The 25,736-nt window shown below is 41.9% G+C and overlaps 1 protein-coding gene across 2 annotated transcripts in view; it reads left to right on the top strand.

Annotated features, from left to right (window-relative positions):
• ELAVL4 (ELAV like RNA binding protein 4) overlaps nt 1–25,736 on the top strand; it is a 137,820-nt gene that overhangs the window by 46,705 nt on the left and 65,379 nt on the right. The gene's annotated exons all lie outside the window — the stretch shown is intronic.

Below are 25,736 nucleotides of genomic sequence, written 5' to 3'. Positions count from 1 at the left end.
GCCACTTAACCCTGTTTGCCTTGCAAAAAACCTTAAAAAAAAAAAGACTGAGACTTAGTTACCCACCCAGGGTCACACAAGGTGAGTTAAGTAAACCCTCACCCAAATTAAGTAGTTCCCTAGCCTGAATCCTAGTTTTGAAATAGACCTTAGAGAAGATGAACCTAACATGGGGAAAAAAACTGATTTTGAAGCCAGTCTTGGGTCCAAATTCCAGTTTTCCTCTTCCTAGTGTATGACTTTGACCAATTTCCTTCCCTCCCTGAGTCTTATTTTCCTTACCTGTACAATGAAGGGGTGGACTAGTTAATCTTGGAGGATCAGCTCAGAGCTTTCTTTGCTGTGTAAATAAGAGGATATGAAAGTTTTAGAGCCATTTAAGAATCTCTTAATACAAACCTTAGTCAAGTATCCAATTTGGAACCCGACCCCCTACCATAGTAAATATAACATTATCTCAAGGACAGCAGACCATATGTTCTAAAAGCTTACTTAAAAAAAAAGTCTGCCCCATTTGACCAGAGCCAACAGCACTTTGGGGGATTTTGGTTCTAGGAAGGACCCAAGTTTGACTCCGATTTCTGCTCTCTCAGTCTTAGTTCCTCATCTGTAGATGAGGGTTGTTGGATTCAGTGGTTTCTGAGATCCTTACATCTCCAAATCTGTGATCCAGTGGTCCTCCTAATCCTAACCATTTAGGTTGATGGTATACTTATTGATTTGGGGTTGGATTGGTTTTATCCAGCAGTGTGTTTTTATTCTGGGTATGCATTTATTCTAAGAGTGCCTTGGCAGGTAGGAAAATGCTCATACCATAACAAGGAATAATACCTCTCAGCCACAGCTTTCTCTTGGAGGTAGCTCATTTGGCCATAAGTCACTGACCAGGTACCAAATCAATGGTTGCTTTTTTCTAGAACAAATTCTTCTACTCAGTGATGGAAGGAGTATGAGTCAGTATTCCACAGTTGGGATGGAGTGCAGGGGAGGGCCAGATGATACCAGAAAAACAGCTGGCTCAGTGGGCTTAGGTCAGAAGGCCTGGAAGAAAATAGCATTCCTAGAGTTTGACCTTGACTTGAAAGATGAAGTCACCTCCAGGACTGCCTGTAACTTAGCTCATTGCTGGGATTTGGGAACTTGACTCATTCTGGTTAAGGCCCCATGTTGTGATGATGTGACTTCTGAGCATCGTTTGATAAACGATTTGTGAGGTTATGTCTCTGATCACCTTCAGTGCCAGTGCAGAAGGACCAAAGAAGAGATTGGACTCGGGCACTCCAGAACTTGGAAATTCTGTGGTTCTGAAACAGGGTACAGGGGTCAGTGAGAACTCGAATCCACTTGGTTCTTTCAGGACTGGAGTCCTAGAAGCTGTGACCTTGGCTTTTCTTGTAGTTTGGGTATGTACCTCAAATCCTTCTAACTTTGACAGTCTGTAGAATCTAGAGGCAGCAAAGACAGCAAGGGAATGAGCCTTGGCTTTTGTGTGGAGTCAATTGAGTTCAAGGTGTGGCTGGACTGCTTGTGAGCTGTGTGACTTTGGGCAAGTCATTTAACCTTTGTGCTTAGCATATTGACAGAGGCCTGACTTCCCTGCCTTTGAGCTTCTTATTTGTAAATGAAGGTGGATTGGGGTTTCTTATAGTTCTTAAACTGCAGTTCTATTATAGGTCCTTCTGAGCTCATTTTATACAGGAGGAAACTGAGCCCCAGGGAGAAATGTCTTGTCTAAGGCTACATTATAAGAGAGGAGCTTGGCTACCATGTTCTCGTTATTTTAAAGATGGGGAAACTAAGTCTTCAGGGAGTGAAGTGATTTACTTAAGATCACACATTTAGCGAGTATCAAAGTCAGGATTTGAACCCAAGACTTCTGACTTTGACTTTAGTGAAGAAATCTTCAACAAGCTTTGCTCTGTGATATAGATCCTTTGGTCCTATCTCCAGGGTGCTTAGTCTCCTGTTGAGACTCCTGTTTGAGTTCTGTTGTTCAAATACTTATGTGACCTGGGGTAATTCTTTATCTAAAAAAAAAAAAACACCTATGGATCATATTATCTAGATAATAATATAATTATAAAAATAATATGGATTATAATACTAAGAAGCTCAGCCTTTAGGGGGTGAATTTGGGAAGGAAGGCTCCATGAAGAAGGTAGCATTTGAGTTGGGCTTTGAAGGACAGTGGACATCCATTGGACCACTGGGAGAGTTCTCAGCTGAGGCTTGGAAGGAACAAGGACTCTGTGTTCAGGAAGGGGACCCAGTTTGTTTGGAGGAGGTTAGGGTGATTGGTGGAGTTAAGGCTGCAAATATCATTCCTTTCTTTATCCTAAGTCTGCCTTCAGACTTGAAGGGACTTTCTCTTAATTCACAGGGAAATCAGTTTCCTTCTCCTCCCATCCTCAGACATCTTTGGTCTCTGAGATCCTCGATGATCCCTGTTTGGGCTCACCTACCAAGCCCTGGAATTTTGGAAGTCAGTATGTCAGAAATGATAGGATGATTAAGATGAGATGGACTTGCCTAATTTTGAAGGATTCTTACTGAAGGTGAAGCTCACTGGGTCCTGGGTTCAAATCTCAACTCTATCCAGTTGACCTTGAGTAATTCACTTAACCTTTTCTGGGCCTCATTATCCAATCTGAACAAAGAGGCACTTAAATGCCCTTTAAGGTCCCTTTCAGGATCAAATGACATGAAATGGATAGGAAAGTTCATGATGATTTTGTAAGGCAGTGAAGTCACCATGGAGGTCTGTCCAAGGTTGGGCTTCTGGCTCAGAATTACTGAATCTGAGAATTGATGCAAAGGAACTTAGTGGCCATTTTATCCTGCCCTTCCACAAAAAGTAATCTCTGTTGTAACATACCCAACAAGTGCTGATCTCCAAGGAAAGATGATGTACCATCTCTTTTCATTTATTAAATTTATTCTTTTTAAATGAACAAAATCTTTGTATATTTTTCTCTCTCTCACTTCTCCTTACCACTGGATAAAAAGGGAAAAAGAATACTCTGTAATATGAAAAATGCTATCTCCTTCTTCCTGATTCATTATCTCTCTATCATGAGGTAGAGCCCACTCCCTCTGGAGATGACCTATTCTTCTTGGGGACAGCCCTCATTGTTAGAGAGTTTTCCTGACCTAAACTGGTCTTTTGGCAATTCTTACCCATTGCCCTGGGACCAAATACATTCATCTCATTTACTTCTCCATGCTGCAGCCCTTCAGATAATTGATGTTTTTTGGGGGGGGAGGGAACAAGACAATGGGTTAAGTGACTTGACCAAGGTCACACAGCCTGTCAGCATTAAGTGTCTGAGAACAGATTTGAACTCAGGTCTACCTGACTCCAGGTCCAGTGCTCTATCCACTGTGCCACCTAGCTGTCTCTCCTCCCAACCCCCTCCCCTTTTAGGAATTTGAAGGACAGTCAAGTCTCTGCTGATTCTTCTTTTCTCCAAGCCCTTATAGAGACCCACCCAGTTCTTTTAGAGGTTCCTCATTTGACATGGATTCCAGAATCTTCACTATCCTGGCTATGCCTTTCCCCAACCCTAGACACTCTTCACCTTATCTGTATACTTACACTGGGACACCCAGATCTGAACCAGTCCTCCAGCTCTGATGGGGGCCGAAGATAAAGGAATGATCACCTCCTTTTTTCTGGAAGCAGTACTCTCTTAATATCATGAAGAAACTCATGTGCATTTTTGACTTCCATATCAAGCTTGTAGTTCACTAAAATCCCCAGCTCTTTTTCAGAAAACTGCAGTGTTTCCCTCCCTCCCTCCCTCCCTCCCTCCCTCCCTTCCTTCCTTCCTTCCTTCCTTCCTTCCTTCCTTTCCCAAGATCACACAGCTAGGAAATTATTGTCTGAGGTCACATTTGAACTCAGGTCCTTCTGACTCCAGGGTCAGTGCATCCACTGTACCACCTAGCTGCCCACTCCCCACTTTTCTTGATCTTACGTTCAAGAGTGTTTTTTTTAGCTTTATTAGGACTTCACATTGATCTTTCTTGAATGTTATCTTTCTAGATTTAGCCAAATGCTCTAGTCTTTTAAAATCCTTTGGGAGCCTGACTTTGTCACCCAGTGTGTTAGTTCTCCTCAGATTTAGGGCATCTGCCAATAATATTGTCTTTATCACATCTTTGATAAAAATATTCAACAGCATAGGGTCAAACACAGATCCTAAGGGTACTCCACTGGAGACCAGTTGCCACATTGATATTGAACCATTAACAGTTTCTCTTTGTGACCAGCTGTTCAACCAGTTCTGAACCCATCTGACTGCAAGATTATCTCATTGACATCTTTCCATTTTCTTCCCAAGATTAATGAGATATTTTATGAAAAGCTTTCTAAAATTCTAGGTTAACACACTATTCCCCTTTTCTCCAAATTCAATATTCTCATACAAAAAGGACATGAGGGCAGTCTTGTGTTTTACTCTTAACAAAGCAACACTGACCCTTTGGAATCATTGTTTCTCTTTTTAGAGGTTCACCAACCGTCTCTTTATTGACCCCTTCTAGACTGTTGAAGTCAAGTAGGACGGGGCAGGATAAAACTTTAAACAATATGGCATAAGGGAAGACAATTGTCAGTCTGGAGGCAAGATCTTGACTCTGCCACTTGCTTCCTGTGACCTTGAACAAAATCACGTTCTCTTTTGGACCTTCAGTTTCTTCATCTGTAAAACGAAGAGGGTTAAAGTAGATGGTCTCCATGTTGTCTCCCAGTCACAGAACTGTGATACTCAAACCAGATCCTAGAAAGACAATCAAGTCTTATACTTTGTCCATTGTCCTGTGACCTTGGAAAAATAACTGCTCGTGTATGTGGAATGATTTAAGATTTGTAAAGCACTCTTCTCATGAGAGCACCAGACACAGAGTTCCAGACTCACTGGTTCATCCTTTGCAGGGGTTCTTCCCAACCCTGTAGCATAATGCCCTACCTCCCTCATCTGGAGAGAATCCTTGTGGCAACAGGTTCAATAAGTTTTGCCCATGTCCTATTCAGTCATATACTTAGTGACTTCCTGGGGGCCCTCCCTGAGCTTTTCAAGAGGGGCAGTTGTGTTCATGAGCATCCACTTGTGTTTTATTTATTATTGTGGGCTTTCATTTCATTCTCTGGATGCAGGTTCTGTTGAAGCTGAATCCCATCTCCTACCCCTTGATTTGACTCTCAGCTGCTAGGATTGCATTCCTCTGGATTATTAACAATTTTGGTATGCCGGTCTAGTCATTTGATAATAAAGGAAACTCTCTAGGAATGGAAATCATTTTCAGTCCAGACACCTATTTTCTTATGATTCTTTTTCTTTTCCCAGAATAATTCAGGGAATTTGTGCTTACCTGATTTGGGTAATTAGAGAATCACTCCTTAATAGCTCATTAGCATTATCTATCTTGTGCCAGACATTGTGTTAAGGGTTTAAAAAAATATGCATGATATAAATTGCAAGGTTTTATATATATATATATATATATATATATATATATATATATATATATGTATATATATATATGAATATAAAATAATATAAAATATATTTTGATCCTTACAACAGCCCCAGGAGTGCTATTATTTATCCCCAGTCAAGGAAACTGAGGCAAACAAAAATGTCCAGGGTAACACAGCTAGTAATTGTCTAAGGCAGGATTTGAACTCAGGTTTTCCTGACTCTGTGTCCATGGCTTTCTCCACTGCCCCACCTGACCATGTCATGTGAGACAAAGCCCCAAGTACTTAGCCTGACCTTGCTACTCATTTTCTGGGTTCCTGATGCAGACTTGGGGCCTTCGTTACAAGACTCATAAAATATAAGGACTGGACTCCATGTTCTCTTAGGCTCGTTCTTCTTAAAAGGATATCTTTCTTTGCTCGGAAGCCCTCCTTCCCCATGAGGGAACACTGGAGTGTGGGCACCGTCCATCTGTCTTTATGCTGGCCAAATCAGTCCCTTTTGGATGTGGAGAGAGAGGCTGGGGATGAAAGGAGACTAGATCTTTTAAGAGCTAGAATTCAGAATCTGGCAAAACTGCCAGAGAGAACATTCATTATCCTAGCTTGAAAAAAAATGAAATAAAAATAGCAAAGTACACAAAACAATATAAAGTATCAGGGAGGCAGCTTTCCTAGAATGGTAAGGACCAGCTGAAGATAGAAGATATTTGAGCATCATGTATAAATGAGCAGTGATTGATTTTGTTGGGGGGGGTGTCTTTCCCCACTATAAATAAAAGGGTTTGAGTCTGTGTTTTGACACATAATGGCTGTGTGTTCCTAGACAAGTCATTTTCTGCTTCAGGAAGTATTTTCAAATCTCTAATTTGCAGAGTAGGTGCTAACTTGCATCAGTAGAAAGAGTTTTCTTATCTGGGAGGTCTTTCTAACAGTGAAGTCACAGGTCTACTCTCTCTGTCCCTACTGTGTATCAGGCCATGAGATACAAAGATCCATATGAGGCATTTCCTGCCCTCAAGGATCTTACATTTTATAGGGAACCTATGGGATGTTCACAGGCCAGTGACTATAAAGTAATTTCCACCGAGACACAGAGCATTAAAAATTGGCAAGATCAGGAAAGGCTTTTTGAAGAAAGTTTGAAGGAAATGTCTAGGCCTAGAAAAAAGGATAGCACATTTGAAAAGGAGAGCGTTCCTGGCATGAGGTACAGCCTGGCCGGTGTGGAAGTAGGAAATGCACATTGTCCTATTGATGAAGAGCATGTATGCCAGTTTGGCTGGAATATAGACGTAAAAGAGTTGGGGGAAAGAAGCAAGTGGGGACTGACATGGTAGGCAGTCAGGCATTACTTGGGCAGCTTTTTGGAAGATGGATTAATGATGAGTTGGACACATTGAGGGAAATGTTGCAATAGTCTAGGCAAGCTAGGGCTTGAACTGGGTTGATGCAGCCTTCTTTCTGTTAATTTTCTCCTATTTCATTTGTCTAGAGCTTTTTTGTACATACTTGTTTGCTTGCCATCTTCCTCGTTATAGTGTAAGCTCCTTGAGGGCTGTCTTTTACCTCTTTTTGTATCTCTAGTACCGAGCATTGTACCAGACCCATGGTTAAATACTTAATAAATCTTTACTCCCTGAATAGAGAGAACAGTGTTTTAAGACATATTGTAAGGACAGAATCAACAGAATTTGGTGACTGAAAGGTGAGAATCAGTGGGCCTTAGTGGGTAGGCTGCTGGTCCTTGGTTCCCAGAAGAGCTAGGTTTGAATACCTTTGATCCATTTTAGTTAAGACTTCATTACTACCTCCTTGTACTGGGCACCCTCTCTTCATTCTGTCTATCCTTTATTCCTCAATGCCCTCTTCTTTGCCTTCCATTTTTTGAATGGCATCTCCTCCAGGAAGCCTTGATCAAATAAGCACTTAACTACACTTACTAGAAATGCTTTTTCCCCTCCCCTTCAACCTTCTAGTTCTAACTCTCTACATTGCATTTAACCTGGATTATTTTGCCTTGCGGTGGTCTTTATGAATATATAGTCATTCTATCACATTCTCTTACATTCTTTCATCAATGAAGTGGATGAGATTGCTAAGGGAAAGGAAGAAACACAGAAGAGAAGAGTATCCGGGAGAGAACCTTGAAGGAATGAGTTCTAGGCCATGAACACTACCATACTTAAGACTAACAAGCAAGCATTTCTCTATTTCACATTGACTCCATAAGAGTCAATGACCATCCCAGTCTCTTGTAAATTTAAGGAAGGTCTCTCTACTTTCCCAGGGTAGCTCTTAACCCTTTCCCACCTTACCAGGTAGTGGTACTCTTGTATTGGGGTTGGAGACTTTTGTCCCTTGGTGGCCTTCTGTCTGGTGCAAAGCCCCTGGATCTAGCATCTCCATACTAAAAGTCTCTTGTGGTTGGTCTTTCTAGCCAGATAAAACTTGTGGAGGCTGGGCCTTTGAAGATGAACATCCCACCACCATAAGGCATTGAAGGAGGTCCTTCTGCACTCTCTTGGCAAAAGCACTTGGAAATGCTTTTTAAAAATTTTTTTAAATTTTACAATTTTCCCCCTAATCTCCCTTCCTTCCCCTCACCCCTACAGAAGACAGTCTGATAGTTTTTACATTGTTTCTATGCTATACATTGATCAAAATTGAATGTGTTGAGAGAGAAATCATATCCTTAAGGAAAAAAAATAGAATACAAAAGATATCAAAATTACATAATAAGATAACTTTTAAAAATTAAAGACAGTAGTCTTTGGTCTTTAAACTCCTTGATTCTTTCTTTGCTTGTTGCACTGATGGAATGAGCAAGTCAATTAAGTTTGATCATTGCCCCCATGTTGCTGTTCTTCTGGTTCTGCTCAACGAATGCTTTTTTGTAGAACTTCATTAAAGTGAGTTACAGAGGAGTGCGAAAGGCCACAGAATCCTAGAATCTCAAGCCCCCCCCCCCAGGTTCTGTCATGGATACTCTTGACTGTGGCAATCTCATCTATTGTCTTGATCACCTTGTGATGGAATTACCTTGTATTTGTAATCATAACAATGACTTTTATTTAGTTCTCTTAGGTTAACAGAGTCACAGGACCATAGATCCAGAGCTGGAAGGGACCCTGAAGGCACTCTCTCTTATTTTACAGAGGAAACTGAGGCGGAGGAAGTGAGGTCAAAAGTCAGGAGCAAAGCCTAGGTTGAATCCTAAGGAAATGCTGAAGTTTTTTTGCCTGTATTTGACTCCTCTTCTGTGTTTTCCATCTCTTTGCAGACACCCTATTCCAAAATAAGAAGACTCTCTCATGGGGGGAAAAAAACAGAGGAAAGCTATGGTTTATTCTTATTCCAAGACTAATTTGTTTTAATTAGTAATGTAGACTAGAAATTAGCATTTTAAGAAAGAAACCCTTTCAAGAATAGTCCCTCCAACTCGAAGAGATGTCAAAGTATTTACTAAGTGTGTCAGCTGTGGGCAGAACATGGAACGAGGCCCCCGGCACTGCTTCTGCCTCTGGGGTGGTGGAATCTGTGTGTCGCCAGTTGGTCGCCTAGAGTTTATTGGACTGCCTTTAGCCGCCTCAGCTACAGTTCCTTATTTATTTTGTTCACAATGCCTGCTTTTGTTAAACCCAAGCAGTGCAACAAATGCTCAGCCCTTGAGAGAGAGAATGGTGAAGAACTTCATACCTGTATGCTTCAGGAAGCTTACAGTCTAATGGAGGAGAAATAACTAATATAAATAAATCGTGATACAAAGAAGGATGTAATAAGGGTTCTGGAGACTCACAGTGGCCTTCATATATGGATTAAAAGAGGCTAGTGATCCACTTTAGGAATTGGATAGAAGGAAATTAGGAAAGGCTTTCTGAAAAAGGCAGCATTTTTACCTAGACTCTGAACAAAGAAGTTTCACAAGTTTGAAGACAAGGTATTCTAGGTATGGGGTGGATGTCCTACCTGAATACATAGTAGTAGTAAGAACACATGATGCTATGGAGAGAACTATGGATTTGAGGACAAGGGGGATGGCTGTTATCACAACAGAAAGTAGGAAATTTTGGAAGTTATAATTTAAAAATAAAGAATGAAAAGGCCTGATTTGAATTTGCCATAAGTACAGAACCAAAAACTGCCCTTCTTAGTGTGTTGGGGATGAGCATTGGCTTTTCAGGGCTAATAGGATCTTGAATAATTTCATTGATGGATACTGCTAGGGACTGACTGACTACCTTGAGGAGCATGTAAACTTGTCAATATTTACTTATGAAACTCTGTCCAAGAAGCAGTATAACCTTGGTCTTTGATGTACAGGGAAGAGGGTAGAATAAGGTGAATCCATCAAGACTTGTCCTTACTCTGCCACCATGTTCCTAAAGCCAACTTGCACTGAGAAGTGGGAGAACAACAGTTGTGGCCACCATGTTGCAAAGGTGGATGAGTTCACAGGGTGGCTTCTTCAGCAGATTTAGATTGTATCCCTTCCACTAATCCACAGTTGTGTATTCTTTTTTTTTTTCAAGAAAGATTTTATTTATTTTTGAGTTTTACAATTTTTCCCCTATTCTTGCTTCCCTCCCCCCACCCCCCACAGAAGACAGTCTGTTAGTCTTTACATTTTACAGAATGGTTTATTCTTGTTAGAGTAATGGAATCCAGAATCTGAGATTTTTAAGGGACCCCAGAGATTTCTAGTTTAACCTGGACTTGAGCAGGAATCCTCAGCTCAGAGTCATTTAGCTTTCTTTGAACAGCTGAAGTGTTTGTTGTAATAAAGTTCAAATGCTCTCTTTTATAAGTATATCTTTACTTTCGTTAAAATAAAACAAAACATAACATTTGTCAAGTGGAATCTCCTCTGCTCCTCAGTACTCTCTTATTTATGAATTTTCTTGACACCCCTTTTGCTTATCCTGACTACTCTCAGGTTGGTCATCCATATTTCATCTTGTCTTTGTGGTTGTCCCCCAAAACTCTGTCCAGGACTCTATTCTCTTCTTTCTTTATGTTATCTTACTTGGTGACTCCATCACTTCCCATGGTTTCAGTGACCATCTCTGTGCAAATGAATCTCTGGTCAATATGTCTAGCCTTGTTCTGTTTCTTGCCTTCTAGTTCCACATCATTACTACTTGGACAATTTGAATGGGATGTCCCACAGGTATCTCAAAACCAATATTCCCAAGATATTTTGATCCCAGGACACTCCTTTCTTCCAAAATCTAAGTCTATAGTCATAGCATCATCCTTGACTCCTCCCTCTATCCCCAAATCCAATAAGGTCCCAGATCTTCTTGTGTCTGCTCTGCAGTATTTCTTACCCCTGTACCCTTCTTTCCACTCAATCACATATGTTCAACCCTCCAGCACCGCTCATTTGGGACTCCTCAGGGACTGCAGTCTCTCCATTCTCTAATGCAGCCTCCCCACAGCTGCCAAAGGGCTATCCTCAAAAGGACAGATCTGTGTCACTCCCTTCTTCAAGAAGTTTCAGTGTCTTACCATTGCCTCTGACTCTGCTCTGTTTTCCCAGATTGATTACAGTTTCTCTCTCTTCATGTAATTTATGTCAAATAGAAGGCCATTTGGCTCCTTGCCATTCTTCCCCAGGGACATTTGTCCCCCTTGCCCTGGACCAAGGCCCTTATTTCTGCCTTGCCTGCCCTCTTCAAAGCTCAGCTCAGGTGTTGTGTGAATGACATGGCAGTATCTTTTTGGGGGATTGGGCTGGGCATCTGCCTTTTGTCTCACTTGGTTATGAAGTCAGTTTATGTTCTATAGTCTTCCCAGGTCTTGGAAGGATTTCCTGCCTTTATGGGTGCATGGCGAGCCCAGCTCCTCTACTTTCCTAAGACCTCATGATCTTATGGAGCTTCCCTGCACTCCTCATGCCAGTTTCCTTTGTAGCGCCCCCCCCTCCCCGATCCTCTTAGTTCCTCCTGGTGTGTCTCAGGTGGTTGGCCGGAGAGCAGAAAGCTGATGTTAAGCAGATATTCATTCATTTATGTAAGGGAGGCACGTTCCATTCTCTGCCCACCTGCCCACCAGTCAGTCACTGTCACTGCAGATGACCGACTGAAGGTTGTCATTGACTGACTGATTGATTCATGCCCATGTGGCCAGCTCACTGGTGAGGAGCCTGATAAAGAGCTAGGCGGAAGCTGCTGGGTTAGACTGTTGTGGAGGGAAAAGAAGAGTTTCTAAGAATCTGCCTCCTCTTTTTTGCAGTAGTACGTGACTCCAGGTGTGCAATTCTGTTAGACTTGACCAATAGGTTGGTAGATTTTGCTGAACTCTTTGTGATTTTCCACTTTTATTTTTTCTTTTTGATTATGAAGGATGGTTTGTTGTATAAAGGAAAGGGAGGAATGAATATATTTGGGAGACCAGATGAGTTAGAAATAAATTTCAATAGAAAAAACTTATAGTTACTAGCCAGTCAATAAACATTTATTAAGTACCTACTGTATGTCAGTGCTATTATGCTGAGTGCTTATGCAAGTAATATTTTGTCTTAAAATGGTGATGAGATGGAGGAAAAAGTGATGCATCCTAGTTGGGAACCAAAAAAGGACCTCACAGTCAAACCCTGTATTTACATTGAGGAAATCTGAGGACCATGGAGTTTGTTACTTCCCTAAGGTCACGGGAAGTGTCAGGAAGGATTCAGATCTGTGAGCTCTGATCTCTTTACCCCATAAAAGCTTGGCATGAGACCCACTTAAATTTTATCATCATCTCAAGGACATTTATAGGTAAACTTGAAAGAAGGAAACAATAAAAAATAGAATAAATTTCTGGGTTTTTATTATAGTAAACTTTTTTCATCACCTGCAGAGTCAGACCCCTACTATGTTTGAATTCACCAGCTTAGTCTTCAGCATATAATGCTTTTTTTTGTAACAGATATTTAATGGATACTTGTGGGATTAAATTGGCTTAATAATAATTTTAATGATAACTTTTTGCTAGAAATTTATATAACTCTTTGAGATTTGAAAAATAACTTTATCAGTATTTTGCATTTGATCCTCACAACAATCCTGGGTGGGGGAGCAGGAGCTATTATTATCATCCCTATTTTACAGATGAGGAAACCGAGGTAAGCTGAAGTTAAGTGACTTGCCCAGGGTCACACAGCTAACAAACATCTGAGACTGGACTTGAATTTCCATTTTGCCTATTCCAGCTGTTAAGTATATGGTGATTTGGGAAGGAGGAACTTCCAGTTGAAGGGGATGCTTTAGTTTTGTGTGGGAAAGGAGAGAACTTTAGTAATGTGAGGGGTGGGGGAGGTTATAGGGATGCGGTCAGAAGAGATAAGAGATGGACTTCTCTTGACAAAGGGAGTACCAACACCAGATACCCCAATGAAATGCTGGTTCTGCAGTCACATGGCTATTAGGAACTTGGACTTAAATTTTGAGTCTCAATTCCTCATCTATAAAATTCACACAAACATAATAAAATAATTTTAAAATTATCAAGTTAAGGGACCCTATTACAGGAGGGGGTTGGAGGAGATCATCTTTCCTTTCTCTCCAATTTCTCTATATGTTTAGGATTCTAGGATTTAATTGCATCTTGTCTTCGGACTTTTTTTTAACAAAAGCATTTATAGGAGAGGCCATGTGGCTTTAGAAGATAGAGCCCTGACCTCAAAGCTAGGAAGGTAGACCTCAGTTCACCCTCACTACATTTTATATTTTCTCTATCTTGATCCAGGTCTTCACACTAGACAATTCTTGGTAAATCACAGATTTCCCCATATGGGTGAGTTGATGATGCCACAGTTGTCATTAATTTCAATGGATGTCCCGGTTGGCTCTACCAGACTGTAAGCCCTTTGAAGGGTTTCTAATTTGATCCATATAGTCATATTATAGGAGAGCAAGTGAGACTAATGATCCCATTTTGCTGGTGCAAACTGCTAGTCAGGTTAGATGACATGTCCATGGTCCATGGTGCAAGAGATAAAACCCTAGATTTGGACTTTAGGATCTTCAGAGCTAGGTGATATTTTTATGAATAGAGCTCTAGGTTTGGATTCAGGAAGACTGGAGTTCAAATCTTGCCATGGTTACTTACTAGCTGTGTAACCTGGGGCAAGTTGATTTAACCTCTATCTGCCTCTTTTTTCCTCAACTGTAAAATGAGGACCATATTGGCATCTACTCCCAAGAGTTGTGAGAATTGAATGAAAGGATATTTGTAATTAACACAGCGTCTGGTAGTAGATGCTCTTTAAATGCTAGCTATCATCATCATTATTATTGTTATCAATATTCTCTACAAATGTTAGTAGGACTTGAACTCACATCTTCTGGCTTCAGAGTCAGTTTTCTTTTACTTTTCCTATTTGGAGGATGGTATGACACAGTGGAAAGAGCCCTAGATTTGGAAATCTGGGTTTTTGACCTTGGGCAAGTCCATTGCTTTCCTGTATTCACTTTGAAAATAAGAGGGGCTAGATCAGGGCTTAGTGACCAGCGCCATCATCATCAGCCCTAGATCTCGGGTTCTTGGATTTTATGCCCATGAAATCCCCAAGGGTAGAAATCACAGGGAGACTGACCATGGAGCAGATAAGAGCCTTCCTAATAATTAGACCCTGATAGAACTGCTTATGGAATTGGGGAACTACCTGTCACTGGAAGTCTTCACTCAAGAGATTGAATGGCCCCTGTCAGAGTGGTTAGAGAAGCCATTTCTTTAGTAATCAGAGGGGCTAGGTGGACTCAGGGGTCCCTAGGGGCTCTGGGTGTCTTTTATTCACACTTAGAAATCAGTTGTGAAATCCACAGTTGAAAGGAAGAGAGGTGGTCGTTTGACAGAGACAGAGGAAAGGGGTTGGGGAGTGAGAGACAGAGTCAGAGAGAAGGAGAAGATGCAGAGAGGGAGGGAGGAGAAGGGAAGGAGGGAGGGCGCAGGGGAGAAGAGTAGGAGGAGAAGTGAAAAGAGGAAAGGAAAAGAGAGAAGAGGAGCGGAGTTAGGAGGGGAGAGAGGGAGAAAGGAAAGGTAGAGAGAAGCAGAGGAGATGCTATGACTTCTGCTGGATGGCTTTTATACATTCACAAGATGTCCTTGAAGCTTGAGAACACAACAGAGACCAGGGAAATTTTGGCAGCTGCGTTTGGGGGAATGAACGGCTGGTGTGTGATTGGGCAGATTCTGCAAAACAGGCCCCTGCCTGCACTATGTAATTAAGAAAAGAGCGAGCGTCTGTCCAAGTGCAGAATGTTCACGATATCAGAATTTGTCGACTGGGTCTGTGGGAATAGCTCAGCACTTCATGCTCCCCAGTGCTGGAAAGGAGTCTTCTCCTGTACATCAGCCCCTCCTCTGCCTCTGTCTCCAGCTTTGGGGCCAGGCAGACTCTTGGAGAGCCAACTAGGCAATCTTGTCATAACGGGGGAGAGGCCCAGCATACTGTGTGACATCAAGGAGGTACTTTCCCTCTCTGGGCCTCATTTTTTCAGGGAAAAGATCTTGATTCTGGAGGAGAGGGAGGGTCTCACTTTTGACTTGACCTTCTCAGGGTCCATTACACAGCGTACACTTCATAAACACATGTTTTCAGTTACCAATACACATTTTATTTAGAGCTGCCTGGCCTTTGGGCTAAGAGCCTGGAACCTGGGGTGAGGTCAGGTCTTACTTGGTTACCTTGGCCCAGTCTATTTACCCCAAGGAAGCTGAGTTCTGTATCAGACAAAACCTGTGGGATTGGTAAAGTTCCAGGGAGCACCATGTGCCTAGGACTTTTTATATCTTTTAGCAGACCATGGCAGAGGGGGAGCTTTTATTGAAGTCACTTCTCCCTTTTCCCTCTTCTCCTCCTACTCTTTTCTTCTTTCTCTTCCTCCTTCCTCTTTTCCTTCCTTTTTTCCCCTTTTCTCTCCTCTTCATTTTCTTCCCCCCTTTTTTCTTCTCTTCTCCCTCCTCTTTCTCTTCCTCTTCTTTTTCCTCTAACTTTTTTCCTTTCTCCTTCCTTCTTCCTCTTCCCCCTAATCTACCTGTCCTGCTTTGCTAACATTTTTCAAAGTGCAACTGAGAAGCAACTTTGGGCAGGGTCCCAGGAAGGGAGCCCTTTGTGACCGCCTGCCCACAGCATTCGGCTCAACAAGGCTTTAAGGCCCACAGTGTGCTTTCTTGTCAATAGCATGATGATGGGATGATGGATCACAGTTGAGGGCACTGAGGCTCAGAGCAGCCCAAGGCCTTGCCTGTGATCCCACAAGAGGAAGGGAGATCTTTTAAGTTTAGGGCAGGCTTTGTCCTCCTATGAAAATTATTCATTCTACTTGGCAGCTCCTTAGGGAGCTGAGTGTCTTCTACCTCTTAGGTTTCACAAAGGACCGTAGCTCTATTGACTGGGTAACTCCTCCTCAAAGACAGAGATTTTAGGAGGTGCTCCCTTACATGGGCCAGGCCCAGGGGACTATTGACAGACTAAGAAGATAAATTGGCCTGACTGTGGACCATATTGTACATGGTTCCTTCTTTGGGTTTTGCACAGTTCAGGGAGGCTGTATATTTAATCCCTGTAAGAGTCCAGCCTGGACATGCATTTTTGCTGCAATCACATGGGCTTTCATGATTTTGTCCTCCATCATTCTTAGAGCCAATATTGTTTGCCAAGTAGTAAAAAATCTTGACAGGAGAATAGGCCCCAAACCAAACAATGTATTCCTTTTAGGGCTGGTGGAGACCTTGGAATTCAGCTTCTGGCCACCCTTACATAGGAGAAAGAAGGACCTTGCCAGAGGCCAAAGAGGTCATAAGGCATGGGATCAGAAGGGACCATAGAGGGTAGTAATCCTGCTACCTCCAGATCTATGATCTGGCCTCAGTCTGAGCCTCCATCATCCCCTGTAAACAAGGGGATTGGGATGGTTGCTGTTCCTTGGCCTCAAGATTCCATAAATTGACACTCCTCCTCCTCTCCCACTACCCTGTTTTGTTTTTTTCTCTACCTCTACTGAAACTGAACTCTGGAGAAAGTGAAATGACTTGGCTAAGATCACACAGGTCATTGATAATGGAGATGAGATTTGAACTCAGGTCTTCTGCTTAGAGATTCTCCTGGCTTCCCACTGGACCACAAGAACCTGTGTCTCCCCTCCCTAGGGTGGGGGAGACAAAGAAGGGGCCTCCTTTGTTCTCTCCCAGAGCCATGAACTCCACTCACTTTCAACCCCAATTCCACCAATAATAGGGATTCTAGGAAAATGCTTGGGTCTCTGAAGAAGCCCTTAGAGATGTACAGAAGGCCAGATGTTACCGGCAGGGGTGGAAACACGAGTCTGTGAGGCTTGAGAGAGTGGAAGAGGACAATACACTTGCATTTCTGTGAAGTCTTGGATAATTGCTAAGTGAAATTAATTTTTGATTACGCTTTTAATATCCATCTTGGTGCCAGCATTTAAATTATTCAGGCCTCTCACTCAGCTCAGTGGCTGGTGACTTTTTAAAGGCCTCTGCCCTCCCACCGAGCTGGGCTTTCCACCCTCTGTGAGGATGCGTTTCCAAAGGGTGAATTGTACAGCGTGCCAACCCATCGCAATTAACAGCCCTGGAACCTGAAGGCTGCAGCCCCATTGCTGCATCTGCAGCATCTCAGCCTTAGAACAGAACACGCTGTGCAGGCGAATGGGGAGCCTGGGAGGGGAGGGAGGGAGCCTGGCTGGGAAATGGTCGCTCTGATGAAGGAAGAGAAAAGAAATTCGATCATTTTGCCTTTAAAGGGGATATCACTGACCTGTTTGGATTGGACGCCTGCTTTTAAGCTTATTGCCAACAATTTTACCAAGTGTTTGAAGGCCAGATAATTCGGAAAGGGCCTGCAGAACACATCTAGGCCAGTGTAGACCCGATCCTTTGGCAGCCCCCAATCAGGATTCCTACCAGCTCTGGCTCCTAAGGCAGGCTATTGTAAGTGCTTCATAAGCTGGACAACTGCATCTTATGAAGAGCTGGGAAGTCCTTCACCTCTTCTGTGTCCTGAATCCCCTGGGCAGGCAGGATGTCTCAGAATCCTGTTTTTAAATGTACAAAGTAAGATGCATAGGATTATAAAGGCATATAAAAGCAGTTACCAAAACATTTTTAAATAAAGTTCATGGACCCGTGATCTAAGAACCTCTGCTCTAGGAGGTTAGGAATCACCTGTGATAAGAGGGTTTATGACCTTGTTTGGGGTTTTCTTGGCAAAGATACTGGAACTGGTTTGCACTTTGATTCTCTAGGTTATTTAACAGATGAGAAAACTGAGGCATACATGGTTATTTGACATGGCTAGGGTTTCAGAAAGAGGAGTCTTCCAGCTCTTAGAATTTGTGCATCCAGAGATAGACAGACACACACACATACGCGCGCGCGCATGCATGTGCATTCATGTCTGACTTCAGGGACTGAGGAATGGGTGTGACATCACCACATTTAAAGCTGGATAGGACCTGAGAAGTAGGAACTGGGTTGTTGTTGTTGTTGTTGTTGCTATTGTTTGAAAGTGTACTTTTTAAAATTATTTATTTGTTTATTTTTGAATTTTACGATTTTTTGCTTAATTTTGCTTCCCTCCCTCCACCCCTCACAGGAGGCAGTCTGTTAGTCTTTACATTTTTTCCATGCTATACATTGATCTAAATTGAATGTGTTGAGAGAGAAATGATACCTTAAGGAAAAAATAAAACATAAGAGATAGTAAGATTATGTAATAAGATAAAGGTTTTTTTAAATCAAAGGTAATAGTCTTTGGTCTTTGTTCAAACTCCATAGTTCTATCTCTGGATACATATGGTATTCTCCATCGCAGACAGTCCAAAATTGTGCCTGATTGTTGCACTGAGGGAATGAGCAAGCTCATTAAGATTGGTCATCACCCCCATGTTGCTGTTAGGGTGTGCAGTGTTCTGGTTCTGCTCATCTCAGCATCAGTTCATGCAGGTCTTTCCAGGCTTTTCTGAATTCCCATCCCTCCTGGTTCCTAACAGAACAATTCTACATTATGCCACAATTTATTCAGCCATTCCCCAAATGAAGAATATTCACTTAATTTCTATTTTTTTGCCACCACAAACAGAGCTGCTATGAATATTTTTGAACAAATGATATTTTTACCCCTTTTCATCATGTCTTCAGGGTATAGCCCCAGTAGTGGTATAGCTGGATCAAAGGGTATGTGTATTTTTGTTGCCCTTTGGGCATAATTCCAAATTGCTCTCCAGAAAGGTTGGATGAGTTCACAACTCCACCAACAATGCATTAGTGTCCCAGATTTCTCACATCCCTTCCAACATTGATCATTGTCCTTTCTGCATATTGGCCAGTCGGAGAGGTGTGAGGTGGTACCTCGGAGATGCTTTCATTTTCATTTCTCTAATCAGTAATGATGATTTAGAACAATTTTTCATATGACTTTGGATCTCTTTGATTTCCTTATCTGTAAATTGCCTAGTAGAAGCTGTTTTGAACCAGAGCTCACAATGTGAATGATTGTTGATTGATTGATTGGTTGATGAAGGCCACTCATGCCTTTCCTGCCCAATTGATATAAAAATCCTTTTTCTAGTTACCATCTAATGGAATCAGCAAAGCTTGGGAGTCTGTTGGAAAGGAACTGGGCTAAATACAGCCTTGACCCTGGATAGGAGGTAGAGAAGTTTGGAGGTGCCCCCTTTGGTTCCGCTCTTCCAGTTTCCCAGTTCAGAGATGCTCAGAGTCAGTTTTCCAACTCAGAGCTGTTCAAAGAGAATCTTGCCTGTTCTCTCCCTCCCTGGGATGCTGGTAGACCTTCTTTGTCTCTTGGGTTATTAGCTCTAGCCTTGGCCAGAGAGAATCATTTGTAGCTCCTGTAAATTGGGGCTGGGCTAGAGAGAAGGGGGCATCAGACGTTAGGGGTCTGAGGTTTGTCTGGGAGGAAGGAGGGTTAAGTGGAAATTACTCTAAAGGAGAATTAGGACTTTTATTCTTGTTCTCATGAATAATTTAAGCCTGTTTTGTAATGGTTTGATTCAGTGCCTCTGTCCTCAGTAAACATTATTTCTTCATGCTGTTAACAGTTAGGGAATGTTGTTTTTTCCCCTTCATACCCAAGGGTTAGCATTTATACACAGAGTTTTCAAAACCCTCCAGCGTGGGAAAAGAAAATGCCTTTAAATAAATATTGTTGTATTGAAATAAATGAACTCAGGTGCCCTTTGGACCGAATTCTTTGTCATTGACCGGTCTTTTCACACAAATGTCATAGCTCTCCATGAGAGGGCAGGATTTATATCAGAAAGGCTCAGGTTCAAATCTGAGCTCTGCTCTTCCCTGACAGTGTGACCTTGTGGCAAGGTTACTCTCCCCTAGTTCATACTCTCTGGGATTGTAATGTAAGAAAGCTGGATGAGATGACTTTGCAGGATGCTGCCAGGGTTCTTGCCATTCTCTCCATGCCATGACTGGGACTGGGGCAGTTCAACCAGTCATTTCTTTAGTGAGTATTAATTGCCTCCCAGGTGTCAGGCACCCTGCTGGACCTCTGGGATTGCAGATAAAAACAGTGGATAGTTGCCTGTGATGGTGTTTGGGGTGCCCACGGAATGACCAACTTCTGAGAGAGGGCCTGATGCCCTTGCCGTGAAGGGCATCTGCCCTCAGATGAGCTCAGGCTGGATGAATGTGCAGCGGCCTGTATCTCTGCTCTTGGTTAATAAGCACGTTGGCCGTGTGTCACTCGGCTTCCACGTAAACATGGTCTTGTTAAAAAAGGTAGCCATAAATTTTTATTCTCCTTATGGAATAGAGCCCATAAATCTAAGTTATGTTTAGATAAATAGAGTCTCTCACAAAGTTTACTGTAAGACTTCCATTTATGGGCAATATCAGGGCTCAGAGCATGGCAAAAATTTGAGTATTTGCTCTGAGAATTACTCTCCTCAGCACAATTCTGGTTCAGGAGCTGGTGGGGAGAAGTAAGAGGTTGAGGACCTACCTTTTCCCGTTCTCACCTGCTGGGGACCACAGCATTTGACCCTTATCCTCCGAGACTAGGAGGAGTGGCTAACTGCCTTGATGACTTGGACCTGACTGCTTCCTTTTTCTTTCCCCTATTTCTCTCAACTGTTTAAAAAAAACAAACCACAAACACCTCTGAGTTGGCTTTTCCAGCTTTATATCCGAAAGACTGTTAGGAAATCCATTGTAATTCAATCTTTATGTTTTTTTAGATATCTCAGAAAAGTGCAGGTCCCTGCCCTCCAGAAGCTTGATGGCTTCAGGGAAGAGGTGGCACTTATTCAGATTAAACACAGCCCTGACTGAATCAGAGAATTAGAAGAGAGCTGAGGGGCATCTCATTCAATCTGTAACAGATCAACAGTCTCCTCTCCCTCTATCCTCCGTCCTCAGCCTCTATTGGTAGAACATTAACCACTTGCTCACTCTCAAAGGCAGTCTGTTCCATTGTGGGACAGTTTTCCTGACATGGAGCCTCAGTTGACCTTTTTCTATAGTCTACTCTTTTCTTTGTTTTCAACTCGAGGGAGTCGCAATTTCTTCTTCCAAGAAGCATACATTCTGATGGTGGATCCTGAAATTGCCTTGGTTTTTTTCCCCTTTGAGCTGCCATATCATACTGTGAAGTCATTGAGTTTGGCATCCACTAAGATCCTCAGACCTTTTTTCAGATAATCTTACATTCATCCCTCTTAGGACTTGACTTGAATACAGAAAAATATCCATGTCATTAGCTCAAACATTGACCTTCATAAATAAAAGCTCTTAGTTTTCTTTTATTTTAAATGGGAGAAGTGAATTCAGTTTAATTTAGTAAATCTTTTTCTTTATTACCTCTGCGGGTAACAACCCACTCACACATTCAGGTACATTCCTAGGTATATTATCTATAGATCATAGATACAGAGATATAAATCAAGGGAAATAAGAGAATAGGTCCCAGTGCCCTTGGAGTCCATAGGGAGACAAGAAATGCACACTTGAAGCATTCACTTGAGAAATACCTATTAAATTCCTAGACTCTCAGAGAAGAAAGAGGTTTGACCATTGGATAAAGGGCTGTGGATTGGGAGTCAGAAGATCTGAATTTGAATCTTATTTCTGACTCTCCCTGAATGAATAGTCCATAGCATCTCTAACTGCAAGAATCCTTTGGGAATCATTTTATGTAGCCTTAATATTTTATAGGGGAGGAAACTTGAGACCCAGGCAGTTTAAATAAAGACTTGACTGAGGCCACACCATCAGTATCAACAGCAGATTTCAAATCTATATACCCTGGCTTCAGAGTTATGGTTCTTTCTACCCCGTCATCTTGAGGATCATCTAATCTATCTCATTACTCAATAGGAGGGGACAAAAAGCTTGGAGCCATGTTCATGGCCATATGGTGAATTAGTATAAGATTTGGAAAGGGAAACTTGTTCTTCTGATTTGGAGCGGGGTGGGGGGGAGAATTTTAAATGAGGGGAATGGGGGGGGTTGAGGTTAATGTGTTGAGTATGAGTAGTCAGCCCTTCCTAATACCAAAAACCCTAGTGACAAGATCAGAGTGCCTTCATCCTTGTATATATGGCATAGTGCATAAAATTTCCTTCTCTGTTTCTTGAAATATATACAGTGAATTGAAAAGGCTTAGGCTGGTCACCAGTCTGCCTGGTGAGGACCATCTTTTCCTCTGACCTTCTGTTGTGAACTGCCCCCCTGATAGTCGCTGGAGGGACAGGGGAAGGAGGAGAGGGATTTTAAAATGCATTCAACGATGAAATTGACTGTGGGAGTTTCAGTAAATTCTTATTATGCTTTGTAATCTGATGTTTTTATTTATTGAAAATGAGACTTTTTAGTGTTTATGGAGTACCTCACCAATACAGAATATTTTGGAGATTATAAATGAAATGAGGTGCCCAACCTCATGGATCCTGACAGCTTGGACTGATTTCATTTCTGTAGAATGTGAGTCAGGGCCTGTTCTTCAGCTCAGTCTTTGGATCCCTGGGCTTTTGCATTTAGGGAACATTTCATGAATGCTAGGTGAGTTGAGTTTCTGCTAAGTACCATGGTACTTCTGCATGGTACCATGTTTAGATAGGTGCTTTTAATTCCATTTTACAATTGAGGAAACTGAGGCAAACAGGTTCATGACTTGTTTGTGGTCATAAAGCTAGTAAGTATATGAGATTGATTTGAACTTGGGTCCAGGCTTAGGGTTCTATCCCCTGGCCACCAACTTCCATTTTACAGATGAGAAAATGGAAATTAAAAGGGTTAAATAATAAGCTTAGGATCACACAAATATAGTGTGTCTCAGATTCAGGATTCAAACTCAGATCTTCATGACTTCACTTACAGTTTTTAGACCCTGCTTCCTCACTGAATAGCTCCTACCTGTCAACTCTTCACTTGCCACAAGGAATGCAGAGATGAAAAATAGCATTGTCCCTGCCCTTTGGGAACTGCCCCTTTAAAGTACTAGTGTACATGAAAAGTATGCTTGGGGCATTGAGAACATGTTATCTTGGGTGGATTGGTGAAGCCCACAGCTTCTTATGTGGAATCATAGTTTTGAATTAGTGAAGGAAATGGTAAATTTCAATTAGAAACTAGTGAAAATAAAATTTTCCATCCAAGGTCATAGAAATCTATTGTTGGGTCTCTTGGGGAGGTAAAAAATCCCTGCTCTCTTTCTAACCCCTCATTTGGAAGTAGATTGGATTCTAGAGAACTCATCTGGTAGCACCTTGGACAGAGCCATCACGTAAAGAGCTTGAGGTTCTGGGTGTTTTTCTCAGAAAGACTGGGAGGGCCTCAGATTTTCTAGGGTGGGTTTCATCTTTGTACAGAAGAGGACACTGAGACAGACAGATGAAGTGACTTGGTCAGGATCACATAGCTGATTGTCTGAGGTGAGGTGCAAATCTAGGTCTTCCTGTCTTAAGGATACCACATCATATCCATGTTTAGTGGATGCCTTAGATGTCTGTGATTTTTCCCCATCTTCTCAGTATATTTGGACCATCCAAGGTAGCAGAATGAAATTCTCAACTCCTTTTTTTTTTTTTAAAGAAAGATTTCCCCTTAGGGGAGTGGAAATCATTCTTTTAAAGAAATCCCTTCACAATTATGTTGAACTATCTCTTCTGTATGATTTTCCTTAGAAATCCTATCCTCTTGTCATCTGAAATGATAAAACCAAAAACTTTACTCATTTTTTGTACATGCCTTAATAATGGATTTCACAAGAGCTTTTTTTTCCAGGCACATGGTAAATTCAACCAGGAAGCTTTTAGTAGGTGTTTGGGGAGGATATAGAAGAAAGGAGGCAAAGTCTAAGGTGATACCAGAAATGACTACGTGTTACTGGACCCTGGAGTGGAGAAAGAGGAATCTGAGGGCTAGGGGATTGGATTTCATAATTCTTAAAAGTATGGTCAACCCCACCATCCTGATTTTGGATACATTCTGTTTTGAGTTTTTTAAAAATTGATAAGGGTGTTTGTAGTCATAGCTATCTACATGCATGCCAGTATGTTGTTGGGCTACTAGCTCAGGAAATCAGGACAAGCAGCAAATGAAAGATCTTAACAGAAAGCTGGAGACAGATGTCTGGCAGAGGAAAAACATTTTATCACCTTAATATTTTTTTTAAACTTTCTGTGGTCATCCGCCTATGCCATATGTGTCTTCTGAAGTCTAGGGTCAACCCTCCACCTGGTTTCTGACTCGAGAATGTTTCCTTCCCTCCTCTCCCTCAATGACCTTGTCTCAAGGACAGCCCAGCAGACAGGAGCTAAAAACCAGCCTCGGTTTTCTGGCAACACTGGGGAGAGAGAGGGAGATGAAGGTAGGGGGAGGAGGCCCTGCTACCATTTCTTCCTCGTCGCCTATGCCCTTCCTTTGTCCCTCAACCTGGAGCTGGCCCTGGGAGACTTCAGAGCATGGTCTGCACATAGAAGAAGCAAATGATGGAGGCAGCTGAGCCCTGAGTTCTGGAGAGGACCACACAAATTGAGTTGCTTTTCCCCTCCCTGACTTGCTATTTTTCTTCCATTCCTCGTGAGACTTTCCCTCTCTCTTGTAAGATTGGAAATATAAGTTGAGTTAGATGGGATACCATGTGTAAGATGTTTTACAAACCTAAAACCATGATAGAAATTCTGACTATTATTAAAAGTAGGTGCTGGTAGGGTGAAAGAAGTGATTCAGTCAATCAACCTATATTGATTCAGTGCTACTCTGGGCCAGTCATTGCACTGCACTGAGGTTACAGAGAAAAAAAGAGCTTATAGTCTCAATTTGGGAAGAGGTGGAGAGACTACATACATCATTTAGAAGTAGGACAAAACAGCTTCTCATGCCCCTCTTAGTACTGAGATGTAGTGAAACCATGTTTAGGATTCAGTATCCAACAAGTTAATGTGTTTAGAACAAACTGCTAGCAAGAAAGCAACATCAGTCTCTGATGATTAGGAAACCAGCAAGACTGATAGTAAGAAGAGGTTGGGGGGGCAGAGAGAGAGAGAGAGAGAGAGAGAGAGAGAGAGAGAGAATGAGAGACAGAGACAGAGTCAATCTAACCTAGAATCAATCAAATCCAGTAGTCAAATTTGTATTTCTTAAATGCCTACCATAGTGTAGCAGACATTGTGATCATAGGACTTAGAATAAGAAAGGAAGGGACCAATTTCTTAAAAGTGAGTGACAGAGGAATAGATAGTCCGTGAGACACAAATTTACATGCCCAAGGTCAACCACAAACTATAAAGAGTCTGGGACAGCCCCTTGGACCTCAATTGACAGACCCTGACTTTAAATCTTGAGATGTGACTTTTTGTGACTTTCTGTGACTTTTCTCTGCCTTATTCCTCACAAATGAAATGTGGGATCTCAGGCTCATAGGATTAGAACTAGAAGGGACCTCAGAGTGCCTCATTCAATTCCTTTGTTTTACCAAGGAACAAAATTAAAGCTTGGAGAAGGAAAATGACTTGCTCAAAGTCATACAAATTCAGGATTCCCAGATAGCTGACCGTTTAAACTCTGTGTTCACTGAAGGAAGGAAGGAAGCTATACTTTTCGGATTTTCTTGGAATTCCCTTGAAACATAAAAGAAGAGATAGAAGGCAACTTAGTTAGAAGCTATGTAGTCTAGCCCCTTGATTTTATAGATATGGAAACCAAGACCCAGAGAAATGAAGGTAAGCATCTGAGATGATATTTAAACTCGAGTCCTCAGATTCCT

This window comes from Macrotis lagotis, chromosome 2, assembly GCF_037893015.1.
Source record: "Macrotis lagotis isolate mMagLag1 chromosome 2, bilby.v1.9.chrom.fasta, whole genome shotgun sequence".
NCBI classification, from domain to species: domain Eukaryota; kingdom Metazoa; phylum Chordata; class Mammalia; order Peramelemorphia; family Peramelidae; genus Macrotis; species Macrotis lagotis.
Note: the sequence above shows the minus strand (reverse complement) of the source record. Positions and strands in the feature narration are given on the sequence as shown.